This window comes from Ascaphus truei, chromosome 7 (assembly GCF_040206685.1).
Source record: "Ascaphus truei isolate aAscTru1 chromosome 7, aAscTru1.hap1, whole genome shotgun sequence".
Classification (NCBI taxonomy): Eukaryota; Metazoa; Chordata; class Amphibia; order Anura; family Ascaphidae; genus Ascaphus; species Ascaphus truei.
Genome location: NC_134489.1, coordinates 11,676,117 through 11,689,152, shown reverse-complemented (window position 1 = coordinate 11,689,152; position 13,036 = coordinate 11,676,117).

The window sequence follows — 13,036 nt, the reverse complement described above, 5'->3', positions numbered from 1 at the left end:
ACAATGCATACAATTGTACATTTATAATGCGATGTGATTCTTTAGACCCCAAGCAAAGCATTATAAGGGGGTTGAGCTGTATAAGGTTGTGAAGGCCCCATCACAATGTTTATATCCCATTCCCTTAGTTATATGAGCTGTGTATTTATTTATTAATAAAATGTTTTACCAGGAAGTAATACATTGGTAACTCTCAATCGTTTTCAAGTATGTCCTGGGCATTGAGTTATGATGACAAATAATACATGGTTACAAATACATTGTTACATAAGTGAACTGGGTATACATTATATACAAGACATTGCATGCACAGTTAGAGATAATATATATTATAGGCATATGTAACAGTTACAGACCAGATTAAAATGTGTGACAGCTTTAGTTTTGAAAGATCTTAGACTGCTGGTGGCTGTGAGATTCTCCGGTAGATTGTTAGGGTGGTCTTGTTTTTTCTCCTGTGTGAATTCTCTGATGTCTAAGGAGAGCAGAGTTATATATGAAAACTTTCCCACATTAAGAAGATACAGATGGTCTTTCTTCTGTGTGAAGTCTCTGATGTTTAACAAGACTAGAGTTACGGGTAAAACATTTCCCACATTCAGAACATACAAATGGTCTTTCTCCTGTATGAATTCTCTGATCAAAAAGAGTAGAGTTATGGGTAAAACATTTCCCACATTCAGAACATACAAATGGTCTTTCTCCTGTGTGAACTCTCTGATGTTTAACAAGAATAGCGTTCTGGGTAAAACATTTTCCACATTCAGAACATACAAATGGTCTTTCTCCTGTGTGTATTCTCTTGTGTGTAACGAGCTTAGAGTTATATGTGAAACATTTCCCACATTCAGAACATACAAATGTTTTTTCTTTTACTGACAAGTTCTTGTGAACGTTCCCTGCATTCATGTTTCCTTTATTACATGCTGTAATAGGAGTAGATGCATATTCTGTCCCTGTATGTTCTCTGATGGTATAAATGTAGGAGTCTGGGAGATTTCCTTCTTCCTGTGAGGTTGATTCCTTAGCCATAATACTCACAGTTTCTCTCAGACTCTGGTTTGGTATATCTTGACTAATGTGATTTGCTCCGTGATACATTTGGGTAACACTGGTATCTTCCATTACATAATCTGGTGAACAGAGCAAAATGGGGTATCCTTCGTGGGAATTCCTGCTCAGGAATCCATCAGCAGTGCTGATATCTGTAGGACTTTCCTTCTCCTTATACTGCTGGTGACCCCTTATATACGGCTCTTCTCCGCGCTCAATCATTGATACAATCTCAGGCGGCACATTGACACATCCTAGAGACCAGAGAGCCTGATAATTCTCCATCATCACACCCTTGTAAAGTTCCTTCTGTTCTTCTGTTAAATAATCCCACTCGTCCTTGGAGAAGTAAATTGCAACTTTATCAAACTCAACTGGTTCCATCTGGAGCTGGTTCAGGAGCACATGACATAGATTTTCCCCAGAGAGGTCGCTGGTAAGAAACATTGAAATATCCCGATCTGGTCTCAAAATACCCCTCTGTAGATATCTACGTATTAATAGCAGAGACATACTTAAGGGGTCTGTCCTTCCTAGGACCTAATAGCAGGGACCCTTTTTGGAGTCACATCTCTGTGATTGATGTCCTTTTTACCAAAATTTGACACCTACAGTAAAATCTTTATTAAACTTTCAATTGTAAACATGGTGAGCTGAGACATTATTATTGGTATCGTTTATTTGTGAAGTGCCAACATGTTCTGTACAATGAGGTACAGAGTTATGTATAATACAAGAACATAAACAGTTACATACAAGTGATGACAAACATGCCCAGACAGATACAAAGAGGTAATGAGGACCCCGCTCGTGAGAGTTTACAGTCTAGAGGGAATGAGCGACAATGTTGAAACAAGAAGGTTAGGTGGCTGCTTATTGTACGATAAGGTGTGGCTCAGGTTAGAATATGGCCCAGTCTTGCAGCTGAAGCCATTAAGGTTTTGGGAGAGGGGATTACATAGGGTGGAGATTGGTCCAGCTACACAACTGGTCCCAATGGAGGGGGAGGGGAGGGGAGCAGGCTTCCTTGAAAAGCTGAGTTTTCACAGTTTTTTTAAACATCTGAAACATGGGAGAGAGTCTGATGGAACGTGGTAGGAAATTCCAGGGGGCAGCACCGGGGAGAAATTTTGCATGCAGGAATGAGAGGCGGTAATAAGGTAGGAGCAAAGGCGGTTGTCGTGGGCAGAACGTAAGGGGCTTGTAGGTATGTATTTGTGGATGATGGCTGTGATGTAAAAAGGGGGCGGGGGTGGGAAGTCATTGAGACGTTTGTAGGTCATTACTAAGGTTTTAAATTTAATTCTAGAGGCTATGGGAAGCCGGTATAGAGATATGCGTAGCAGTGGAGCAGTGAGTGAGGTAGATGAGTCTACCAGCATTATTTTGGATGGAATGGTGTTTGTAGAGGCGGACAAGGGGAATGCCAACTAAGAGAAGGTTGCAGTATTCGAGGCGGGACAAGAGTGAGTGGATTAGGATTTTAGTTGCATCATGAGTGAGAAAAAGGCGTATCCTGGCGATATTTGGGAGGTGGAGACAGCAGGCCTTCAGTACGGACTGAAAGTGAGGTATGAAGGAGAGATCAGAGCCAAGAATGACCCCTAGACAGCGGCCTTGATATCACTCTGCTGACTGCTGAGCATGATTTTACTTGGGCAAGACCTCCTCCCCCGTTCTTCCACCTCCCCCCCCCTCTTCAACCTCCCCCACCTATTTTCATCTTCTCCACCCCCTTATCTTTATTGGCTGAACAGACAGGGTGGGCTAGTGGTTAAGTAAACACTTGATTAACGAGCACACAACCCCCATCATTCACAGGTCCTGTTAAAATACACTTTCTTTTAAATTTTAAATGGTTTTAATTGTTAAACTTACAGGGATTGCCCCTTAAACAGAACATCTCGCACACTTAGGAGCTGATTCTATATGTACTGAAGAGGCCGATTGGGTAGTTTTCAGCCGAAATTGAATTTTGGGTTGAAAACAGCCAGATCGGTTACTTTGGCACATATAGAATCAGCGTAATAAGGGAAGGGAAGCTAATCCCTCGCTACAGCTCAATATACCAAGGTGGTAAGTAGGTGCTACGATCTGGGGTAATCATGGATAGCGAACAAAAAAAAGGGAGAGAGAACCCCTATGCGAGAGCACTCTAAGAAGTCTGGATAGACTTATGAGATAACCTACATGAATGTATCTTTGTCCAAGTAGGAACCGGAGCACAGCCACACCAGTGTAATATAGGACACGAATGGTTCTTTCAAAGATTTATTATTGACTAAAAGAGCATAAGGACAGACATCCTAATAACACGCTGACATGTTTCACGCACAGGGCGCTTTATCAAAGAGTAAAAAAATGCAACGGGTGTGATCAGAGACCCGAATCACTCCCTAGTGATGTCATTACGTACACTGCCGGCGTACGTTTCGCTCATTGGCTTTCTCAAGGCTGGACCCTTAGGCTTTACTCATGAACTCAGACATATCAATCATTCAATTAACGTACGTCCAATAAAGTACTCACTAGTCGTCCATGTACAGGCCTTTCTAGGACAGTGGTTTAGTCACACCAGGGATATATACCTAGCCTCTACCGAGCTTTTGATCTCGACTAAGTACCGTCATAGAATTTTTATGGTCTGCTATAATACTACCTATGCGGGTTTATATATTTAGTGCTGCTCTTTCGGGTTTACCACAAGACTCAAGTTCAACACGGCACTTTGTCAACTTGACACTTGTATTGATACATTGAGAACGTGTGTTTATTCGTCTGGGTTACAGCCAGTACCAAGCATTACTTAGTACTATGAGTCACTGATTTTGTATCTGCAGAGGTCATTTGTTTTTAATTCGCCATTCATCGAGCCTATTGATATTTTATGCGAGGACCAATAGCAATATTTTTTCGCTATAACCATTATTTTATACTTTGAGCACAGCTCCCATTAAATTGCACTATTTTAACTTACACATCATATCATCACAGTCATCATACCTACCTCATGTGTCTTGAGATCACCGTACCTCCGAGCCCATTCATGTAGGTTCTCTCATAAGTCAATCCAGACTTCTTAGAGTGCTCTCGCATAGGGGTTCTTTCCCCCACATCAACCTATTAAAGTATAAATCCTTCATTGTTAACCCAACCTGTGCATGGATTTTCCTCTGACCTGGCAATGTGGTAATAATACCCTGGCCATGCTCTTTCACAAATACAATGCTAAAAGAATAACATTACGATACCTTCACCATGGCAGTCTCCCATGCAGGATCATTAGCAAGAGGGCAGCCATCTTTAATTTCACGAACACCCACGTGCATTGCATTTAGGGAGCACTTTTTAATACTTAATCAGCAAGTTACGGGGGTTTATTAGATATTAAGTTCAATTTGATCCCCTTGCTTCCCTAACATTTTTTTTTTTTCATTTAAATAAAAAGGTTGCGGGAATTTCACATCAAAGCTTAAATAATAACTGTTGGTTTTTTTAAGATAACTTTTTAGGGTCGTTAACCTCAGCAGGAAAGAGGTCAAAAGGCAAAAGCTTTCAAATATAATATTTTGTACCAAAACATGGACTTTAAAGAGGCAGTCCAATATAGTGAGGAAAAAAATATTCACTTAATGTAATTGTCTATCTTAGAAAAAATAACCTGTGCAGTTAAAATCTTGTTTCCCATAAAAAAATAAAATAAAAATAATTCACCTGGCCCTATGTGATTCTTATCCTATCTGGCACATGTTGCTCTTCCCCTATATCTGTTTGGCTAAAGAAGGCAGTATAAATGCTTTACAAACAAAATATTTATTGCGGGTGGACATTTTAACTGATTTATTAAATAATCTTTTCACAAAAAAAAAAGAATCGTAAAAACCCATATTTACCATGAAAATATTAAGTGGAAAAATACGTATTCATGATATATTTTAAAATACCCACATTTAACCATTTATACATGTTCACTTTGGCCCTGTTTAAAATCAAACATGTTTGAAATATTTACCATTTACACCTTAACTGAATGCTCTGAAGCATTTTTTTCAATCTTTACTTAATCTCTTTCATGATGAGGCTGTTGGTGGATTCTTGTATTTATAGGCAAATCGTTAAATGAAACCCTTTTAATCTATTTTGTGTAAAGTCAGTCTGATTCTTTTACTGCCTAAATATAGACAATAAGTCTCTAATAGGATTAAAATTCATTAGGACCCTTTCAAAATACAAATACTGTATATTAATTTTTTCACAGGGCACAGATAAGTAACATTTCAACATATAAATGATTTTTTACCTAATGGTGCATTGCATTTTTCTAAGAAAGCCTATTATATTGCTAAGTTGTTTAAAACAATATGTATAATTCAATTTGTCATTTTTCCTTCACGTAAGTGGGCTGTATATTTTCTATTGTAAATACTATCCCTAGAGGTTGCAAACTTGCATCCTAGTGGTCAAATGTCATTTTATTTATGTGTAGGTTTTGTTTATCATGTCATGGCTACACAAGTATGTTAATTGTTTGACGTTTTCATCAATAAATCTGTTTTACCTAAAGCCTGTTAGTGTTCTGAGATTTATTATTTTCTAGTAGTGCTGGACATTGAAGACAGATTCCAGCCTCTTGACCCTATGCCAAGTCATTATGACCTTGGTAAAGCACTTTATCTGCCTGTGTTTTGCGTATCCAAAATTAGATTGTAAGCTCTTCTGGACATCTCAACCTATTGTGACATCTTTTAAGAGGGTGATCCTATTGAAGTCTATGGTGGTACTGTAGCTCAGGGGTGCACACACTTTTACCCCTGAGCACCTCTGCCTGCTCTCCCCCCTGCTTACTTTGTCTCTGGACTTCTGAGATTCCGTGACCCCGCAGCGTCAGAAGCCGCCAGAGACAAGGTAAGGGAACTTACAGAGGCTTGCGCGCGATCCCCGGCATTTAATTTAAATGCTTTGGGGAAGACCGTGGGGCCTCTGTAAGCCCCCTGTGATGAAAATGGGGGTAATCGGCGCATTAATAAAGGCAGTGTGCTCGGCTGGTTACTCCTATTTCGTATTGGTGATGAAAGGGTTAATTTTTCATGCACAGTACGCCTTATTTTTCCCTCTGTCCCTTGTTGTCCCCATTTTGCAGGATTCTATGTGCTTGCAGTATAGTACATCCCAAGCACACACATATGAGAAATATAATTGGGAGATAAGGGGAACATGTATGTTCAATAAAGTATATTTTTGCTGCAGGTTTTAAAAGGGACCAGCAGGAGGAAGTTTTTTTTCTCCGGTCATTAAAATGCACACAAGAACCAAATGTTTTGACACCTATGAACTGGGTCACTTTCCTATGCAAGCTTCAAAGGTAACATGCTGAGCCAACGCCTGTGAGTCTTTGCATATGAAAGCCCCAGAGTCAGGTTGGTGTGAATTGGCCAGATGGATGCTAAATAGGAAATCCTGTTGACCATTTGGGCTAGCTCATCCCCTGAGTTTCCCTTCCAGCCTGAGAGAGGCCAGGTAAAGTGGGGAGTGCACCTATGCTAAGTAGCCACAGTGGCGTTGTTGCACAGACTGTGTGAACAGGAAATCCCTAGAGTGGCCACTCTCCAAAATGTGGGCAAGTAGGGGATTGGGGAATGATTTTTTCCCACGCCTGGGGTTGGAGGGCTATGTTGGAGATAGGCTATCAGACCCTATATACATGCTCCCCAAGCTATCCCCATTGTCTGATTTTTCTTGTAACATCTGAAGAAACTTTCCAAAGTTTTGCATCCAAGTCCAGCAGCCTGCAATTCCAGAAGACAACAATTTCTTTACAGCGTAACAAGAAGTACATCCTATCTTAGGAATTTGTTTGTGCTGGGGGTTCTCTAACTAACCCCATGGACTCAGAACGGACATTTCGTTTTCCAAGGATTTATGGGCTTTGTTTCTTGCGCCCCTTGCAAACGGATAGCAAGTTTAAAAGACATTTTTCCTGTGGTTTCCGTTCACTGGACAATTTCCCCTATTCCTATACCAGTAAGTGTAATTATTAAGTGTATTCTGCAGTTGTCGTGTATTTGCCTATCAAGGGAATAAATCTCAGTTTATTTTGCTCAACTTGTTCTGCTCAATTGGGATCCACAAAATATAAATTTGTTAATAAGTGCGTCCGTCGTGACAGGCATTTAAAACTGGTGGCAGCGTGTGGGATACTGATTGAGCCTATATTGCAGTTTCCTGCGGGGCTCTATAATATAGTGAGGACCGTGTAGCTTGCAAGCTTCTCAGGCAAGTGGCAGCTTACACTCACTTCCAAAGAGCATGAGATAATTCACTGGTGTCTGGACCCATACCCCAGTGGCACCATGAGTCCACGCTCAGGAAGATTTTGTACCTGGAACCGGGCGCAGAGAGATATGTGTGGGATACAGTTTCACGACAGACGGTCGGTCCAAGAGTCAGCTGGAAGTGGACTTAGAAGAATATGAGGGCAGAATGGCCCCACCAGCTGCTGTGGCAGCAGATGGTACTCAGCCCGGAGTGCAGGAGGTCCCTCCAGCTCCGGGGCTGCAAGGATGGGGAGGATGTCAGTGACCATCTGGAAGAGGGTGGCGTGGTGCCAGGGGGTGCAGATGGGTTAGTCGCTGCGACGACCGGACTTGCTACCTCTGGACTCATTGCACTCCTCACCGCCTGGGGAGAAGGGGTTAGCTATGAACAGCGGGTACAGCTCCTGTTGACAGCACCTTGTCAGCGGGGAACAGGACGTTCCCTGAGTAACTGCTGTGGAAGCAGCAGAGCCAGCAAATGAATATGTAACCAGAAGAGCCTTGGTGAGTAACGCAGCAGTCCCCAGAGACAGCCATTCCGGCTAGGGGGGACCAGTCTGTACCTCAGTGGACTCCCAAACATACAGTGGGCAGCAACACGCCCTATACTGGGGAGTTCAAGCTTGAGAGACATTGCTATCATTGCTACAAGGTGGGCCACATTGCCCAGACCATGAACGATCTGGGGGACCCCATCAGGGGCACCGCTCACAAGCTGCTAACGGGTCAGATGCCCATGTCTGGCTGACCCCCACAGAGCATTTAAGCCCAACCGTGGAAACAACCCCCAGAGGGACATCCCACGGAGAACCTGTCCTTGTCGCCCCCGTGTCAGCCGCAGTGAGCAGAGGATGTCCATGTGCATCAGTCGAGATGCAGCCTGCTGATGCCCTGAGCAGGCACCCACGGAGGGTTACCTTTGGTGACTAGCAAGCAGGCAGCTTGCCAGATTTGGGTGCTGCTTTTATTCTGGTGCAGCCAGAAGATTTGCTCCCGGGCACCGAGGTGCAAAGAACCATGCCTGATGGAGGGCTGTGGTCATTCCAGGGTGCCCAGATCGTTTTGGATGGGGGTGCCAATCATGGCATGAGGGAGGTGGGGGTTTTGTCCAGGGTAACTGCTGAGGTGCGCCTTAGCAATGACCTGGAACCTGTGTTCTGTATGTTTGCTGCGGAATTGCCTGCTGTGGCAGCGATTCCTAAGAGCCTGTCATCAGGGATCACAGCAGAAGCAGCCCCTGTCCCCCCTGCATTTGGGACCTACAGTTCCAGCAGTTTCTGAGGAGGCCAGACTACTGAGTCGCGACCAGTGACTGACTTACTGTTCCCTTTACCTGTTCCTGTTACCCATGACTTGGAGACTAAGGGTGGGTGGTTAGAATTAGGGACAGCAGATAGGGATGCGGTGAAAGCTGACCCCAGCTTAGAAGGTATGGGACTGCGGGCGTCCGAGTCCTGGGAAAGCGGGGGGTCAGACCACTGGCTGTGGCACCGTGGGCTCTGGGGTAGGGAGCCAGGTTCTACCGGGTTAGCCAGGAGCTGGACTGGTAGAAGACGGTTAGTGGGACCCGGGGAGGGTAGGCAGCAAGTGTTGCAGGTAGCCTTCCCCAGTCCACTAGTGGGGCATCAAAGGGTCACTCACATGAGAACCCAGCTTTTGCAGCCTTACTTCTGGCCAGAGGCAGCAGGGGCAGTGGCAGACTTTGGCCACCCCTGGGACGCCTGCCAACCAGAGGGTAAAGCGAGGGATTATGTGCAGATGCTCCTAAACCTGTTACCAGGAAGGGGGAACATGTTTCAGGAAGTAGCTCAGGCAGTGCCAGGCCTCTTATGTAGGATAGGGTTTTCTAGGGGGGTCCTAGTTGAGCTAGGGGCCCGGGAAGGTAGGCAGGCAGGGGCAGAAGCCGGGGCTAGGGTAGAGCAGCCTAGGGTTCTGTTCCCAGACAAGCTGGGCAGGGCACATAGTACAGATCAGTCTGTGCTTCCAGGTGATCTGCATCCTCTGCATAAGAATACCCATGGAGTATCAGCAGAGGTGGAAGACAGTGTAGAGAGGAAGGCAAAGGGGGGGTCAGTCTTCAGCCTTCAGAATGGCCTCTGCGAGTTTTTCAGGGTGCCATTCAGGATGAGGAATGCTCTGGCTACATCCCACCGCCTGGTCAGGAGGGCACTAGAGAGTGTGCAGAGGTATGTAGGGGCATACAGGGAGAAGATAGTTGGCTTCAGTTAGATCTGGGGTTTGTATCCAGGACAGGTAGCAGCAGTGCTAGCCAGGGTTAGGGAGACAGGGCTTGCTATTATACCCACTCAGTGTTTAGTAGAGAGGGCAGAGGTGTTGCCTCTAGGGCACAGGGTGCGTGGCAGGCGTCTGATTTCTCTAGGGCCCCCTAGTTACTGTAGGCCGGTTACCTCACGGCCCATTAGTGGGACTGACCCTCTGACTGATTTGACCCAGAAGCGACTGTCTGTGCTGGTTGTCTGGTCTCCTGCGTGTGAGACCTCATCCCAGGCCCTGCAGACTGCACTGGCCAGTGCCCCTGGCCTCGTTGCACCCACCCTCTCCAAAGGGTTTTTTGTGCTGCCTGATGCCTCGGACTATGGCATTGGGGCTGTGCTCAGCCAAGGGGGAGAGGAGAGACCCTTCACTGTGATCACGGACCATAACCTAAGTTCGTTACAGAGGGTGTCGGGAGAGAATGCCAAGCTATTACGCTAGAGCCTGGCCTTGCAGGAGTTTGATTTCACCATTCCGCACAACAAAGGCAGTGAGCATGGTAATGCTGATGGCCTCTCCCGGCAGGACCATCCCCAAGACCTAATGACGTCAAAAACTCTCAGGTCAGCCCAACCACCAGAGGAGGTGGCCAGGGCAAACCTTGGGCTTTGAGTGGGGGAGGTGTGACGAAAATGGGGGCAATCAGCGCATTAATAAAGGCAGTGTGCTCGGCTGGGTATTCCTATTTCGTATTGGGGATGAAGGGGTTAATTTTTCATGCACTGTACATGTCTTATTTTTCCCTGTCCCTTGTTGTCCCCATTTTGCAGGATTGTATGTGCTTGCAGTATAGTACATCCCAAGCACACACATATGACAATTATAATTGGGAGATAAGGGGAACATGTATGTTCAATAAAGTGTATTTTTGCTGCAGGTTTTAAAAGGGACAAGCAGGAGGAAGTTTTTTTTCTCCGGTCATTAAAATACACACAAGAACCAAATGTTTTGATACCTATGAACTGGGTCACTTTCCTATGCAAGCTTCAAAGGTAACATGCTGGGCCAACGCCTGTGAGTCAGGTGGGTGTGAATTGGCCAGATGGATGCTAAATAGGAAATCCTGTTGACCATTTGGGCTAGCTCACCCCCTGAGTTTCCCTTCCTGCCTGAGAGAGGCTAGGTAAAGAGGGGAGTGCACCTATGCTAAGTAGCCAAGGTGGCGTTGTCGCACAGACTCTGTGTGAACAGGAAATCCCTAGAGTGCCCACTCTCCAAACTGTGGGCAAGTAGCGGATTGGAGATAGGCTATTAGACCCTATATACATGCTCCCCAATGTCATGGTAGAGGGGGTTTGGCCCGGTATTAAAGGGGTTACACCCCATTTGGTCACCCCCTGCCCTCACCTCGGAGGCGAGGGGTTAACTGGACTGAGGTCCAGTACTGTGTTTATGCTCCTGCTTCAGCACCAAATGTGTATCCCCCTGTGAATATGTATTTTCCCCATTCCAGTGTCTGCACCAACACTTACACTGAGATCCAGTCGGGAGGGAAAGGGTTAATGTTAATTTGGTGATTATAGCCCTTTGTTCCTTTTTCCCACCTTTGCAGGCTCCATTTTGCAGTCTCCCCATAGGTCGCCATTGCAGCTCCATGTAATCCTATGGGGATTCCGGCGATTTGGGCTGATATCGTAGAAGACCTGCAGGTGGCGCCCGAGAGGAGGAGCGGCGGTTCCCCATTGAAAGTGAATGGACCAATGCATTTCAATGGGGATTCCTCGACTCAGACCTCCAGGAACGGGCTGGCAGCCATCCAAACCGCAGACCGCAAAAGCGGAAACTTTATCTTGAAAAGAGCTTTGATCAATCCCCGGTCAGGTTCAATTGGCGTGGGAAACTTAGGTTCTAGGGCACCCCGGAATAAAATTCTTTTTGCCCCTAGATCCTAGGAACCCCCTCACTCGACCCCAACCGGGTCCGACAATCAATGACCCCGGTAAATGGTCACGCTCGTTATGAGGGTCGCACCATTGACTCTAATGGCGGAGGTAGAAGCCGCGAGGTGAAAACGGCTAAGTCAGAATGAGCAGAAACATGAAACCCATAACTCCGGTTCTGTTCAGCCTAGAGGGCTGAGATTTGGTTACCATGTAGTCATAGTTCCGGCATGACTGCATGGCAAATACCGACCCTTTCGGAGTAACAGGACGGAGTCAGGGTAATGGTAAAATTTGGGTTTCTGCCATTGACTTGCATGGCAGAAAAAAGCCACTTTTGTAAATGTGCTTTTAAAACTATATTTGTGTAACTCCGGTCCGGTGGGTCGCAGCGAGCTGAAACTTGGCCACCATGGAGAGTCCCCTCCGGCATGAGGGTCTGGCAAGTTTCAGCCCGCTCGGCCCAGCCAAACGGATTATTTAAATATGTTTAGATATTAAGAAATGTACTGTATTCTGGGTCTGGTATAGAATCCCGCGAAAGATACTGGCTCTGCTATATGTTAATGCTCAGGGGGGCGACCAGTTGTCTACAACAGACCCCCCTGATCAAAGGCTTCACACTCTGATAGTGTACACTAGGGCGGAGAAAAGCAGAGCTTGAGTTGTCTGTAAGTGTTGTAATTCACACTTACAAACAAAGGATTTACTGACCAGATACATTTCTGGTAGACTGTAAGGCGCCTTTCCTTTAGTGTGGGGCTAGTGAAATGAGACCCCGGGTGGAAAATGTGCGCATGTGCCAACTAGCTGGGGGCATGGTCCAACAATGCTTCTCACGTTTGCTGGCAAAGAGGGATTGGGTGCAGGTAATTGTTAACCAATACCTGGCACCCAATGTTAAGGTATAGAGCTGGAATTCCATATAAACCAGTGTAAGCCCTATACCCAGTGTCTTTGTTACTAGATCTACTTGTTACCTGATGCCTGAATGAATTGCCAATCCAGATCCTGATTGCTTCATTGCCCAAACCCTAAGTGTTATATTCTTGTATGTTATTTGTGCAATCTTGTGTGTTCACCTTCCTTAAGGAATAAACTATATTTATTATATCTAAGTCGTGTTCAATTCAACCCAAAGATGTTGTGTATATTATAACCCTTCACAAGTTACCGTGACACCCAAGCTATCCCCATTGTCTGATTTTTCTTGTAACATCTGAAGAAACTTTCCAAAGTTTTGCGTCCAAGTCCAGCAGCTTGCAATTCCAGAAGACAAAGATTTCTTTCCAGCGTAACAAGAAATACATCCTATCTTCAGGAATTCGTTTGTGCTGGGGGTTCTCTAACTAACCCCACGGACTCAGAACGGACATTTCGTTTTTCAAGGATTTATGGGCTTTGTTTCTTGCGCCCCTTGCAAACGGACAGCAAATTTAAAAGACATTTTTCCTGTGGTTTCCGTTCACTGGACAATTTCCCCTATTCCTGTACCAGTAAGTGTAATTATTAAGT